Below are 16,100 nucleotides of genomic sequence, written 5' to 3'. Positions count from 1 at the left end.
CTCTCAGGGAGAGCCCTCCTTGGATGGGCAGTGGTGGGTGGGAGGGAATCTGAAGCTTTAGGCCAGCCTTTGTCAGTCCCACTCCCCACAGAGATGGAGACCCTCTGTCTCACATCAGTCATCAGGTGCACACTGGTACTTCATAGGCTTGAGCCCCTACTTCTCCCTCAGAGGCTGATGCCCACATATTAGCCCCCAAGCATGTAAGGACGTTTTCAGGAACGGATCTGCAGGGCAAGATGCAGCCAGCAGGAAGTGCCCCCTCCCACCTGCACCCCCCCCAACTCTGTACTGGGCATGACAGCCAAACCTGACCTCAACTAGTGAGGCGGTACAGCCTACCTCAAGAAACAAGAAAAATCCCAAATAAACAATCTAAACTTACACCTGAAGGGACAATAAAAAAATAAATGAAACCTCCGGACTCAGCAGGCTCAGCAGCCATGGCTCACGGGCCCAGCCGCTCCGCGGCATGTGGGATCTTCCCAGACCAGGGCACGAACCTGTGTCCCCTGCATCGGCAGGTGGTCTCTCAACCACTGCGCCACAAGGGAAACCCCACTTAGTTTATTTTATCAATATTAACCCTTTGTCTTTCATAAATGTCTGAAAATTTAAAGTTAATATTTCAAATGTCATTATTTCCATAATGAACAAATATTGAAAAACAAATATTTTCCCTCTATTTGCTAAAACTTTATCCTTTTTTTTTTTTTAGGGCACCACTCTTCCTTATATTGCACTACTTAGCCTCAAATTTCAGAGAGTATTACAAATGAAGTCTCTTTGACTCTTTTTCTCATCATTTTACCCAAGCCATGGTCAACAGCTTCAAGAGATGTAAGTCAAAGGAGTAGAGTTAACCACAGGGGTAGAGTTGCAAACTGGAGAAGACAAGATACAACTAAGTTTACTGTTGTTTTGCAGATCTGATTAATTTTTCACTCTGTTAAGACGGTTATCAAATCCAGATTTTTTAAAATTGGACTTTATTTTTAAGAAGTTTTAAGGGACTTCCTTGGTGGTCCAGTGGTTAAGACTCCATGCTCCCAGTGCAGGGGACCCGGGTTCAATCCCTGGTCGAGGCACTAGATCCTTCATGCAGGCCGCAACTAAGAAGCTCACGTGCTGCAGCTAAGACCCTGCACAGCCATAAATAAATAAATAAATATTAAAAAAACAAAACAAAACAGTTTTAGGTTCCCAGCAAATCCAAGTGGAAGGTACAGGAGAGTTCCCATGTACCCCCTTCCCCCACATAAGCAGAGCCTCCCTGACTGTCAACATCCCACACCAGAGTGGGACATTTGTTACAATCTATGAATCTGTACTGACACATCATTATCACCCAAAATCCACAGTTGACATTAGGGTTCACTCATGGTGGTGTGAATTCTGTGGGTTTTGACAAATGTATAATGACATGTACCCACCTTTACAGTATCATACAGCATAGTTTCTGCCCTAAAAATCTGTGCTCTGCCTATTCATGTCTCCTTCCCACTTAACCTGTGTCAAGCCCTGATCTTTTTACTCTCTCCACAGTTTGTTCTTTTCTAGAATGTCATATATTTGCAGTCATACAGTACGTACCCTTTTGAGGTTGGCTTCTTTCACTTTGTCATATGCATTCAGGTTGTTTTATTTTTGAAGTTTTGAATTTATTTTTTTATACAGCAGGTTCTTATTAGTTATCTATTTTATGCATATTAGTGTATATATATGTCAACCCCAATCTCCCAATTCATCCCATCACCGCCACCACCACCACCACCACCACCACCACTGCTTTCCCCCTTGGTGTCCATACATTTGTTCTCTACATCTGTGTCTCTATTTCTGCCCTGCAAATCAGTTCATCTGTACCATTTTTCTAGATTCCACATGTATGTGTTAATATACGATATTTGTTTTTCTCTTTCTGACTTACTTCACTCTGTATGACAGTCTCTATATCCATCCACGTCTCTACAAATGACCCAGTTTTGTTCCTTTTTATGGCTAATATTCCATTGTATATGTGTACCACATCTTTATCCATTCGTGTGTCGATAGGCATTTAGGTTGCGTCCATAACCGGTCTATTATAAATAGTGCTGCAATGAACATTGGTGTGCCTGTGTCTTTTTGTTTTGTTTTTAATTAAATTATTTTATTTTTGGCTGCATTAGGCCTTCATTGTTGTGTGGGGGCTTCTCGTTGCAGTGGCCTCTCCCTTTTTTCCCATCCTCCAGCATTTGTTTTTTGTAGATTTTCTGATGATGTCCATTCTAACTGGTGTGGGGTGATACCTCATTGTAGTTTTGATTTGCATTTCTTTTTGTTTTTAATTTTATTTATTTGTTTTTGGCTGCATTGGGTCTTCGTTGCTGCATGCAGGCTTTCTCTAGTTGTGGCAAGTGGGGGCTACTCTTCGTTGTGGCACACGGGTTTCTCATTTCAGTGGCTTCACTTGTTGTGGAGCATGGGTTCTAGGCATGCAGGCTTCAGTAGTTGTGGCACATGGGCTCACTAGTTGTGGCCTACGGGCTCCAGTGTGCAGGCTCAGTAGTTCTGGTGCATGGGCATAGTTGCTTTGCGACATGTGGGATCTTCCCCGACCAGGGATCGAACCCATGTTCCCTGCATTGGCAGGCAGATTCTTCACCACTGCACCACCAGGGAAGCCCTTGCATTTCTCTAATAATTAGTGATGTTGAGCAGATTTTCATGTGCTTCTTGACCATCGGTATGTATTTTTTGGAGAAATGTCTGTTTAGGTCTTCTGCCTATTTTTTGATTGGGTTGTTTGTTTTTTTAGTATCGAGCTGCATGTGCTGTTTATGTATTTTGGAGATAAATCTTTTGTCCATTGATTTGTTTGCAAACATTTTCTCCCATTCTAAGGGTTGTCTTTTCATCTTGTTTGTAGCCTCCTTTGCTTTGCAAAAGCTTTTAAGTTTCATTAGGTCCCATTTGTTTATTTTTATTTCCATTACTCTAGGAGGTGGATCAAAATATATCTTGGTGTGATTTATGTCAAAGAGGTTCTTCCTATGTTTTGGTCTAAGAGTTTTATAGTGTCTGGTCTTAACATTTAGGTCTCTAATCCATTTTGAGTTTACTTTTGCGTATGGCATTAGGGAGTGTTCTAATTTCATTCTTTTACATGTAGCTGTCCAGTTTTCCAAGCACCACTTATTGAAGAGACTGTCTTTTCTCCATTGTATATCCTTGCCTCCTTTGTCATAGATTAGTTGATCATAAGTGCGTGGGTTTATCTCTGGGCTTTCTATCCTTTTCCATTGACCTCTATTTCTGTTTTTGTGCCAGTACCATATTGTCTTATTATAGCTTTGTAGTATAGTCTGAAGTCAGGGAGTCTGATTCCTCCAGATCCGTTTTTTTCCCTCAAGACTGCTTTGGCTATTCGGGGTCTTTTGTGTCTTCATACAAATTTTAAGAATTTGTGTTCTAGTTCTGTAAGAAATGCCACTGGTAATTTGATAGGGATTGCATTGAATCTGTAGATTGCTTTGGGTAGTATAGTCATTTTCACAATATTGATTCTTCCAATCCAAGAACATTGTATATCTCTCCATCTGTTTGTGTCATCTTTGATTTCTTTCATCAGTGTCTTATAGTTTTCTGAGTACAGGTCTTTTGTCTCCTTAGGTAGGTTTATTCCTAGGTATTTTATTCTTTTAGTTGCAGTGGTGACTAGGATTGTTTCCTTAATTTCTCTTTCTGATCTTTCGTTGTTAGTGTATAGGAATGCAAGAGATTTCTGTGCATTAATTTTGTATCCTGCCACTTTACTAAATTCATTGATTAGCTCTGGTAGTTTTCTGGTGGCATCTTTAGGATTCTCTATGTATAGTATCATGTCATCTGCAAACAGTGACAGTTTTACTTCTTCTTTTCCAATTTGTATTCCTTTTATTTCTTTTTCTTCTCTGATTGCCACAGCTAGGATGTTGAATAATAGTGGCGAGAGTGGACATCCATGTCTTGTTCCTCATCTTGGAGGAAATGCTTTCAGTTTTTCACCATTGAGAATGGTATTTGCTATGGGTTTGTCATTTATGGCCTTTATAATGTTGAGGTAGGTTCCCTCTATGCCCACTTTCTGGAGAGTTTTTATCATAAAATGGTGTTGAATTTTGTCAAAAGATTTTTCTGCATCTATTAAGATGATCATATGGTTTTTGTTCTTCAGTTTGTTAATATGGTGTATCACATTGATTGATTTGTGTACATTGAGGAATCCTTGCATCCCTGGGAAAAATCCCACTTGATCATGGTGTGTGATCCTTTCAATGTGTTGTTGGATTATGTTTGCTAGTATTTTGTTGAGGAGTTTTGCATCTATATTCATCAGTGATATTGGTCTGTAATTTTCTCTTTTTGTATTATCTTTGTCTGGATTTGGTATCAGGGTGATCGTGGCCTCATAGAATGAGTTTGGGAATGTTCCTTCCTCTGCAATTTTTTGGAAGAGTTTGAGAAGGATGGGTGTTAGCTCTTCTCTAAATGTTTGATAGAATTCACCTGTGAAACCATGTGGTCCTGGACTTTTGTTTGCTGGAAGATTTTTAATACAGTTTCAATTTCATAACTTGTGATTGGTCTGTTCATATTTTATATTTCTTCCTGGTTCAGTCTTGGAGGTTTTATTCCTTTCTAAGAATTTCTCCATTTCTTCCAGGTTGTCCATTTTATTGGCATACAGTTGTTTGTAGTTGTCTCTTATGATGCTTTGTATTTCTGCAGTGTCCATTGTAACTTCTCCCTTTTCATTTCTAATTTTATTTATTTATTTCTTTTTGGCTGCATTGGGTCTTCATTGCTGTGCGCAGGCTTTCTGTAGTTACACCAAGTGGGGGCTACTCTTCATTGTGGTGTGCAGGCTTCTCATTGTGGTGGCTTCTCTTGATGCGGAGCACGGCCTCTAGGCACTTGGACTTCCATAGTTGTGGCTTGTGGGCTCTAGAGCACAGGCTCAGTAGTTGTGGCACATGGGCTTAGTTGCTCCGCGGCATGTGGGATCTTCCGAGACCAGGGCTTGATCCCATGTCCCTTTAATTGGCAGGCGGATTCCTAACCACTGCACCACCAGGGAAGTCCCTCTAATTTTATTTGAGTCCTCTCTCTCTTTTTCTTGATGAGTCTGGTTAAAGGTTTATCAGTTTTATTTACCTTCTCAAAGAACCAGCTTTTAGTTTTATTGATCTTTTCTCTTGTTTTCTTTGTTTCTATTTCATTTATTTCTGCTCTCATTTTTATTTCTTTCCTCCTACTAACTTTGGGTTTTGTTTGTTCTTCTTTCTCTAGTTCCTTTAGGTGTAAGGTTAGATTGTTTATTTGAGATTTTCTTGTTTCTTGAGGTAGGCTTGTATTGCTATAAACTTCCCTCTTAGAAATGCTTTTGCTGCATCCCATAGGTTTTGGATCATCGTGTTTTTGTTGTAATTTGTCTCTAGGTATTCTTTGATTTCCTCTTTGATTTCCTCAGTGATCCCTTTGTTATTTAGTAACGTACTGTGTAGCCTCCATGTGTTTGTGTTTTTTACGTTTTTTTTGCTGTAATTGATTTCTAATCTCATAGCGTTGTGGTCAGAAAAGATGCTTGATATGATTTCAATTTTCTTAAGTTTACTGAGGCTTGATTTGTGACCCAAGATGTGATCTATCCTGGAGAATGTTCCATGTGCATTTGAGAAGAAAGTGTAATTTGCTGTTCTTGGATGGAATGTCCTATAAATATCAATTAAATTTATCTGGTCTATTGTGTCATTTAAAGCTTCTGTTTACTTTTTAATTTTCTTTCTGGATGATCTGTCCACTGGTGTAAGTGAGGTGTTAAAGTCCCCCACTATTACTGTGTTACTGTCGATTTCCTCTTTTATAGCTGTGAGCAGTTGCCTTATGTATTGAGGTGCTCCTATGTTGGGTGCATATATATTTATAATTGTTATATCTTCTTGGATCGATCCCTTGATCATTATGTAGTGTCCTTCCTTGTCTCTTGTAACATTTTTTATTTTAAATTCTATTATATCTGATATGAGTGTTGCTACTCCAGCTTTCTTTTGCTTTCCATTTGCATGGAATATCTTTTTCCACCCCCTCACTTTCAGTCTGTTTGTGTCCCTAGGTCTGAAGTGGGTCTCTTGTAGACAGCATATATATGGGTATTGTTTTTGTATCCATTCAGTGAGCCTGTGTCTTTTGGTTGGAGCATTTAATCCATTCACGTTTAAGGCAGTTATCAATATGTATGTTCCTATTACCATTTTCTTAATTGTTATGGGTTTGGTTTTGTACGTCCTTTTCTTCTCTTGTGTTTCCCACTTACAGAAGTTCCTTTAGCATGTTTTGTAGAGCTGGTTTCATGGTGCTGAATTCTCTTAGCTTTTGCTTGTCTGTAAAACTTTTGATTTCTCCATTGAATCTGAATGAGATCCTTGCTGGGTAGAGCAATCTTTGTTGTAGGTTCTTCCCTTTCATCACTTTAAATATATCATGCCACTCCCTTCTGGCTTGTAGAGTTTCTGCTCAGAAATCAGCTGTTAACCTTATAGAAGTTCCCTTGTATATTATGTATCATTTTTCCCTTGTTGCTTTCAATAATTTTTCTTTGTCTTTAATTTTTGTCAATTTCATTACTGTGTGTTTTGGCATGTTTCTCCTTGGGTTTTTCCTGCCTGAGACTCTCTGTGCTTCCTGGAGTTGGGTGGCTGTTTCCTTTCCCATGTTAGGGAAGTTTTCAACTGTGATCTCTTCATATATTTTCTCGGGTCCTTTCTCTCTCTTCTCCTTCTGGGACCCCTATAATGCAAATGTTGTTGCATTTACTGTTGTCCCAGAGGTCTCTTAGGATGTCTTTATTTCTTTTCATTCTTTTTCTTTATTCTGTTCCGTGGCCGTGAATTCCACCATACTGTCTTCCAGGTCACTTTATCCATTCTTCTTCCTCAGTTATTCTGCTATTGATTCCTTCTAGTTTATTTTTCATTTCAGTTATTGTATTGTTAATCTCTGTTTGTTCTTTAATTCTTCTAGGTCTTTGTTAAACATTTCTTGCATCTTCTCAATCTTTGCCTCCATTTTTATTCCAAGGACCTGATTCATCTTCACTATCTTTACTCAGAATTCTTTTTCTGGAAGGTTGCCTATCTCCACTTCATTTAGTTGTTTTTCTGGGGTTTTATCTTGTTTTTTCATCTAGTACATAGTGCTCTGCCTTTTCATTTTGTGTATCTTTCTGTGAATGTCACATTCAGGTTTCCTCCATGTCCTTTCATGACTTGGTAACTCATTTCTTTTTAGTGCTGAATAGTGTGTCATTGTATGGACCACAGTTTATTCATCCGTTCACCTACTGAAGGACATCTTGATGATTACCTTTGGGCAATTAAGAATAAAGCTGCTATAGGAACTTCCCTGGTGGCGCAGTGATTAAGAATCTGCCTGTCAGTGCAGGGGACATGGGTTCGAACCCTGGTCTGGGAAGACCCCACATGCTGTGGAGCAGCTAAGCCCGTGTGCCACAACTACTGAGGCTGTGCACCCCAACTACTGAAGCCTGTGAGTCTAGAGCTCGTGCTCTGCAACAAGAGAAGCCACCACAATGAGAAACCTGTGCCCTGTAATGAGTAGCCCCTGCTCACCACAACTACAGAAAACCCACACGCAGCAATGAAGACCCAACATGGAGGAAAAAAATCTGCTGTAAACATTCATCTGAGGATTTTGTGTGAACATAAGTTTTCAGCTGCTTTGGGTAAATACGAAGGAGCTCCATGCCAAACTATATGATAAGAGTATGATGAGTTTTATAGGAAACTGCCAAACTGTCTTCCAAAGTGGCTGTACCATTTTGCATTCCCACCAGCATTGAATGAGAGTTTCTGTTGCTCCATATCCTCATCAGCATTTGGTATTGTCAGAGTTCTGGATTTTGGCTATTTCTAAAAGATATGTAGTGATACCTCGTTTTAATTTGAAATTCCTAATAACAAATGATATTGAGCATCTTTTCATATGCTGTTTGCCATCTATCTTCTTTTGTGTGGTGTCTGTTTATTGTTATATAAAGAAAAACAACAACAAAACAAGTTTATTAACCACATTTACGTGAACAACAATTTTTTGTCTTCTTTTCTGGCTGTGCTAGACCGCATGCAGGATCTTAGTTCCCCGACCAGGGATGGAACCTGTTCCTCTGCAGTGGAAGCTCGGCATCTTAAGCACTGGACTGCCAGGGAAGTCCCAACAGCAATTGTTTTAAACCATCTAAAATTTAGATGCTTCCAAAGAATTCAAATTAGGATTCATCATAGCATCACATCCTTCAGATTCATATTTTACTTGTTTATGTTAATGGTCAATAAATTATTAAACTGTTTTTATATTTACTTATTTTATTTATTTATTTTATTTTTTGGTTGCATCAGGTCTTAGTTGTGGCACACAGAATCTTTCATTGCGGTGCACGGGTTTTTCTCTAGTTTTTGTGCACGGGCTCCAGAGTGCACAGCCTCTGTAGTTGTGGCACGAGGGTTCCAGAGCACATAGGGTCTGTAGTTGAAGCACGTGGGCTCTCTAGTTTTGGTGTGCAGGGTCAGTAGTTGCAGCATGGGGTCAATAGTTGTGGCATGTGGGCTTAGTTGCCCCATGGAATGTGGGATCTTAGCTCCCTGACCAGGGATTGAACTGGCATTGCCTGCATTTCAAGACTGACTCTTAACCACTGGACCACCAGGGAAGTCCCAGTCAATAAATTATTAAATAACAAATGATTAATTTGAACTGGAGTTTAGGGGACATCTAACTTTTGATGAAGTACAGACTAGTTATCATGATTATATGCTAACAAATAAAATATTTCTGGCAGGATACACAGTAGTTGATAACAGAACTTAACTCCTGTATTATAGAGGATGGGGGAGTAAACAGAAGAATGAGGAAATAGCATTTTATGTATATGCACTTAAATCTACTCAAAATTTTCTAAACAAAATGTCTAGGTTTTATAGTACACATTGAAAAAATAATCAGGAAAACACTGGTAAAACAAAACAAAAAAATGTGTGTGGGGGTATGTATGAAATTAATCAATACATGCAAATTATAGAAGGATATAGGGAATTATAATAAAGAGAAATTACATAAATGAATTTAAATAATAACGAGATACATCATTTAAATGGGAGTGAGCACCACAAAGTTTGAGTGGTTACAAGAGATCACAAAAAATCTTTGAATCCTGGACCAGTTGTGGTCACATGTCTCATCCCCATTAAAAACTGCAGTCATTCATGAAAAAAATCTAGTCTGTGTCCTGCCTTTTTTGGAGTGATTGCTGTTGAAGGACACTTAAGGACTGAATCAAGCACATCTTATTTTCAGAGGATGTGACTGGAAAATTCCCCTCTGCCTCCAACCCCCACCCAGGTCTGTGGCTTGAATTTTGGAGGTCAGATCAGACCAAGTTATCACTACTCAAAGAAGGAGTGGGGCGAAATCGTTAAAAATCCTCACAGATCTGTAGCCAGTGGTGACTTTCAGGGAAACACTTATTCCTTAACACCATTATGCACCTTCATTATTCCTTCCCTCTAAGCTTGGCAATCTTTCATTCATTCTTTATTTTATCAAATGAAATATTTATTATTTCGAATGAGAGGTACCTTCTTTGCACTGATCCCAGTAATTTGCTGTAGACATAAAATTACTGATAAAGTGCATCCTGTTCTCCAGAACCAGTAAGAAAGAAGATGGAGGTGTTCAGTTCTATATTAATCACAGAAAGTTTACAGAGACTATTCAGAGTTCTCTGTAGTAACAGAACCGATGTATAGACAGGGAGAGAGAGAGACTTAATTTATTATTTATTTATCTATTTATCTTTTCTCAGCGATAACAGTGGTAAGAAAGAGACATTTTAAGGAAATGGCTCACAAAATTGTAGTGGATGGCGAGTCCAAAACCTGCAGGGAAGGCTGGGAGGCTGGAGACCCCGGGAATAGCAGATGTTGCAGTCTGAAGACAGCTTATAGGCAGAGCTCTCTCTGTAAGTGTCTGTGTTCTAATCTCCTATTATAGGGACACCAGTCATATTGGGTTAGGGCCCACCCTAATGAACTCACAGTAACTGAATTACCTCTTTAAAGACCCTGTCTCCAAATACAGGCTTATTCATAGGTCTTGAGGGTTAGGATTTAAACATATGAATTTGGTGGGGGCCATGGGAGGACACAACTCAGCCCATAATACTTCATACTCTGGCATCACTGAATTCATGTCCTTCTCACATAAAAAATACATTGACTGCAACCCACTTGCCCGCAAAATCTTAACCCCTTGGATCATGCATCACATGCCCATCATATCTTCAACAAATAATCATCCAGCCACAACCTTGATGTTCTCTCAGGAGCAGCCTTCCCCAGTTTTTAGAAGAGAGATAGGCTTAGAATTCCCCTAGTCTTCAAGTTCCTGGTCCTTTTTGTTTAACAATTCCTGCTTCAGTTTCTCTCTCTCCTCTTGCATTTACTGTGAACAGCAAGGAGAAACCAGGCCATGCCTTTAAGAGCGTGCTTAAAAATCTCATGTCAGTATCCAGGTTCATCACTAACAGGTTCTACTTTCCACAAAACATGAAAATGCAGTTTGGCCAAGTTCTTTGCCACTATAACAATGATTGCCTTTCTTCCCATTTCAAATAACATGTTCCCACATTTCTGTTTCAGGTCTCATCAAAAGCAGCTTTAATATTTATATTTCTACCACTCTTCTGTTTATGATGATGTATGTATATCTGTAAGATGATAGGAGCTTTTTCTACAGCTCTCCTTTTTTTCTCTCTGAGCCCTCTTCAGAATCACCTTTAACATTCATGTTTCAATCAGCAGTCTCTTCAGGGCAGTCTAGGCCTTTTCTAACTTGTTCTTCAAAACTCCTTCAGCTCTGCTCATTACCCAGTTCTAAAGTCACTTGAATATGTGTAGGTATTTGTCATAGTAACACCTCTCTTCCTGGTTCCGAAGTCTGGACTAGTCGGTGTTCTTCAGAGAAACAGAATCAGTAGGGTGTGTGTGTGTGTGTGTGTGTGTGTGTGTGTACACAGTGTGGAGGCACAATTCCTTCTATCCTTGTGTGTACCCTTATCATCTTACAGTATATTGCATATTTTATTTATTATTTGTTTTGTCTGATGTATATCTTTTTTGTTGCTTGTATTGGCTTAATAGAGGCAGGTCCTTTACCAGATATTTTTCTTTCTGATACCTCTTATAGACACGAATAATGTTTGACACACATCAGATGCTTAACACATGCCTATTGAAGCAGTGAATAAAAGTATACCCATTTTGTTCATGTTCCTTTTTAAGATTCTGTAAGTTCTTCCTATTTCTCTCTTTTCTTCTTCTTCCAGGCTGCAGTAGTGCTCAGAAGTCAGAAATGAAAAATAATAATATTTTCTAGGTAAAACACTTGGGTTGGTGAGAAACACAGCCCATGAAGCCCATCCTTTGTCTTAGCTGTTTTCTGTCACTTTTTAGACTGTGTCTTGCCTATCAATTTTACCTGATCTTTTCTAGCCATTTCAGATATGTTATGGCCTGGGTTCCTGGCTTCTTCCCCTCCTCAATAAATTACTTAATCACTGCTAATAGTTCTCCATAATTTGATCATTTTAAAATGTTTCTCTAAGATCATCTCAAGTCCCCATGCTCACACTGCCACTGCATTTATGTGTGAAATAAAAATTCCTTCCCAGCAAGTACACGACCTGATGTTGTCCCAGACTTTTATCTACTGGGTAAAATGACCCCTGTGTACATGTGCAAAGATAGGAATTTGGAAAATTTTGGCTTACAGTGGTATTTATGCCATGACATTGAATGAGATCACTAATGTGTGCAGGTTGTGAGGAGAGATGACTATTGATTAAACTCTCAGGAATTCCATTACTAAATGGATGAGAGAAAATGAAGAATCTGCAAATTTAAGTTAAAAATGCAAAAATTATCAATGGTGTCTAAAGCTACTGAGAGGAAGTTTAACCAAAATCTTACCTATCACTGTTATGTTTAGGAGTTTGCTCATGACATTGGTTTTGTGAGGATAAAACTGCATGTAGAATGAGTGAAGAATTACCTAAGAGTTGAGATAATAGAATAAGAGAGGGAAAATGCTCTAAAAAAGTGGAGTTGTAGGGACTTCCCTAGTGGTGCAGTGGTTTAGAATCCGCCTGCCAATGCAGGGAACACGGATTCAATCCCTGGTCCAGGAAGATCCCAGGTGCTGTGGAGTAAGTAAGCCCATGTGCCACAAATACTGAGCCTGTAATCTAGACCCTGTGAGCCACAACTACTGAGCCCACACGCTGCAACTACTGAAGACCGCACACTCTAGGGCCCACGTGCCAAAACTACTGAGCCTGCCTGCCTAGAGCCCATGCTCCAAAACAAGAGAAACCACAGCAATGAGAAGCCGGTGCACCGCAATGAAGAGCAGACCCCACTCGCCACAAGTAGAGAGAAAGCCTGTGTACAGCAACGAAGACCTAACGCAGCCAAAAAATAAATTTAAAAAAAAACAGTGGAGTTGCAAAGGGTGTAAGAAATGGTAGAATCAGAAAATGTACTGGATGAAAGAGTGACGGTGTAATTGTTTCAAGGTGTCCAATATTTATCAAGTTATTTTTAAGAGATTCAAAGAGACTGAAGCTCATTGATGGGATTATCTTACAAGAGATTGGATAAAACAGCTTGTCTTGGCCAAGAGCTTCTCCTTAGGGTGTTTCTGTAAAGGGTCTTTGAAGACAGTGGCAGTTTTGGAAGGAAATATTTTCTAGATTATATTGGATATAAACTTGTCCTTTGTCTTCACAGAGTGGGCAGGAGGAGTTGTCTTAGCCATTAAGCTTTGCCCCAGTATTTCAAGGTGGGTGGAATTCAGAGTGACATCCCCCAAGTGCATTGGATTCTGCTCTTTCCTCTGCTGGATACTGTAGCACCTGATAAATACCTTTAGTTGCTGTGAGTAAACTGGACCAAGAAAGAGGAAAAACAACTACAGAAAAAATTCATAGATACTGTTTTTCAGTCATTTCAGAAAGGTGTATTGCCTCACTACATGCATTCATGTTGTTCTTCATTGACCTGATGTGTTACGGGCTCATGGTCTACCAGTGGCTCCATGGGTCTTTTCCCACACAGACACAAGCAGAGAATCCAATGCGTTCACAGCAGCAGCCTCTCCCCTAGACTTTCCCATGAGACCAAAGCACCAATCTTATCGTGCTGAGGAAAAAAGCTGTGTTCACCATTCTCATTCTGGTGAATACGTTGTCTGCTTTTACCCTCTCTTTTTATTTTATCTTTTTGGATAACTCTGATTATGAACCCACACCATGGTCTAATGAATGCCTCTGCAAAGGTATTTTCAGGTTTCCCGACATTCACCCCTTAGTGCTTTTTGGCAGTGACACTCAGCTCTCTCAGTTTAGCTTTCCTGTTGGGCAAGGAAAACAAATATTCTGAGTGTAGCTCCTGGGCTATAAGTTCTCTCTAGAACACCCCGCCATGTATTTAATCAACTTTATATATTTGTAGGCTCATGTTTTATGTCATTTCATCTTCCAGAAGATTTTGACTCAAAATTGATAACAGTGATAATAGCTCTGCTTTGTATTACATGTAGAGTATAAAAACATGAAAGCTACTCATAGTTATTCAAAAATAATTTTCTAAAAGTATATAATGTTATTCACTACAGGTTCAGGGAATTTTATGATAATATAGAGAATGTTCAAGATTTAGGAGTGTAGGTTATAACAGCACTTTAATTTAAACATTAAACTTTATGTTGACACTTAAAAGATTTATTTGAATTTACAAAGCATAGTGGGGAAAATAGATGTTTCATTTGGAGAGCAAAAGACCTGGGAATACTCTTGAGCTGTAAAGTTACATATGGAATTCAAAGACTGAGGGAAGATCGATGTGTTTGTGGTATAGTGTGCGATGGGAAGAGTGATGAGAAAACAAGCAGAGGAAGCAGGTGAAGGCTTTTTTTGCCAGGTATCAGAGGATATCTCAGTGATGAGAATGATCCGAACTTTTTGTAGGGAAGATGATGAGTTTGTGGGGGATTAGTCAGGTGGGATAATAATCAGTGTTGTATATGATAACAAGTGTAAGTATTCGATTCAAATAAATTTACTTTATTAAACTCTACATTTTAGCATCATTTAATATTTGTTTTAATTGAAAACTTTGTGTTTGTTTGAAGTAGTTCTTAGAAGTGATGCATTTACAGTATTTAATAGGCATATTTTGGAAATTACGCTTTTATGAAAGTCAATTTTAGAAATTGTGATCTATTGGCAATTGGAGGATACTTTTAAAAGTTGAATGCTCTTTTCCTCTTTATTTCCCAACTGTAGTAAGTTATTTGCCTTTTATTACCACTAACATTTATTAACATAATACCTGTCAAATGTTGAAGGACTAACTCACAAAGAGCCTGTATTTGGACATAGGGCATTTATAGAGGTAAATAAGGATAAGTGAGATTATAAGAGTGTGGCTGTATTCCATTAAGACTGGTTTCCTTCTGTTGACAAAAACTCAATTAACAATCAAAAAGAAAAAAGTTAACTTTATTCAATTAAACAGGTTTATAACCCGGGAGACAGAGTCTCAGAATGTCTGAGATCTGTTCGGCCTGTTAGAAGTTGAAGGCACAACGATATACATTTATGAGACAAAGGATCATACAACAAAATGACATGCTGACATTTTACACAAAGTTCATAGGCCAAGTAAGCATGTACAAAGCAGTCAGTGAGTCACCATAACCCCCAATAGAGTTGGGAAACAATGCTAATCTTTTAAGAAGTTACATTGCTAGCATCAGAAGAAAGGGGAAAAAAATTTATCTTTGCAGTCAAGAAAGCATTCCCATCTTTGAGGAAGACTAGTTAGTGTGTAATGCAGAAGCACACTACACATTAAGGAGGTAGAGAGGCCAAAGCAGAAAATTTTATGTTTAAATTTTCTTGTCCTGTCTTGAAATATAAATTTCATTGCATCACTCATAAGATGAGGGATAGACACCAGGAGTATGCACACGGGGAGAAAAGGCTATGTGAGGACAGAGCAAGAAGTTGGCTACCCAAAAGCCAAAACAGAGGCCTCAGGAAAAACTATATCTTTTGACACCTTCCTGTTAGACTTTCAGCATCCAGAACTGCAAGAAAATTAATTTCTGTTATTTAAGCCACCCAGTCTATACTCTTACTAAACCAGTTTCATTTGCCCGATGCACAGCAAGCCAAACGCTGAGACGCTGAGGTTTGCAGTGGAGAAACTGTTTATTCATAAGGCAGCCAAGCGAGCAGAAGCAAAGACAAATCTCAGATTCACCTCCCCAAAGGGGAGAGGCTAGGAATGTTTATGGGATAAAGCTGGGTGGGGGGTGGGGGTGGGGGGATGGGAATTGAAGATAAGAAAAGGTGATTGTTGTTCTGCACAGGTAAAAGTAAGCTACAGATTTTTTCATGAGACACCTGTTCAGAAAACGGCAGTGTTAGCATGTTCTGAGGGTGGGCTGTTGGCCCTCTGACATCAAAAGGTCACTGAGCTGACATTTGCACATGCCCAGATGGAGGGTCAGTGGTCTTAACCAGTTTTAACCAGCTCGAGGTCAAACTGGACACAGCTGATTCCCAATTTCCTAAAACACAACTTGGGCAAAGATCTTATTGTTTAGGCTATTTGCCGCTTGGGAGTACCCGCAAGTTTTTGTAAAAGTAAAGTGAGTTTCATCGGTGAAGGCAGGTTACAGTTTATAACTTATGACTACCCAAGGTTTCAATAGTATTAAAATGTTATGGCAGCCCTAGCAGACAAACACAATTCTCATTTAATGTTTTCTCATCACCAAATAAATGAGCTCAACACCCAAGGAATATAGTTAGGCCTACAACACCACTTCTGCTGTCACAGTAAAGTCTGCCATCAGACAACTGAAGGAATTGAAGGACCATAGAAGCACCACCATTTGAAACCTTGCTAGCCTTTAATAAATGGGTTGATTTGTGT

Source organism: Grampus griseus (genome assembly GCF_964374135.1).
Source record: "Grampus griseus genome assembly, chromosome: 19".
NCBI lineage: Eukaryota > Metazoa > Chordata > Mammalia > Artiodactyla > Delphinidae > Grampus > Grampus griseus.
This window is presented reverse-complemented; position numbering follows the sequence as displayed.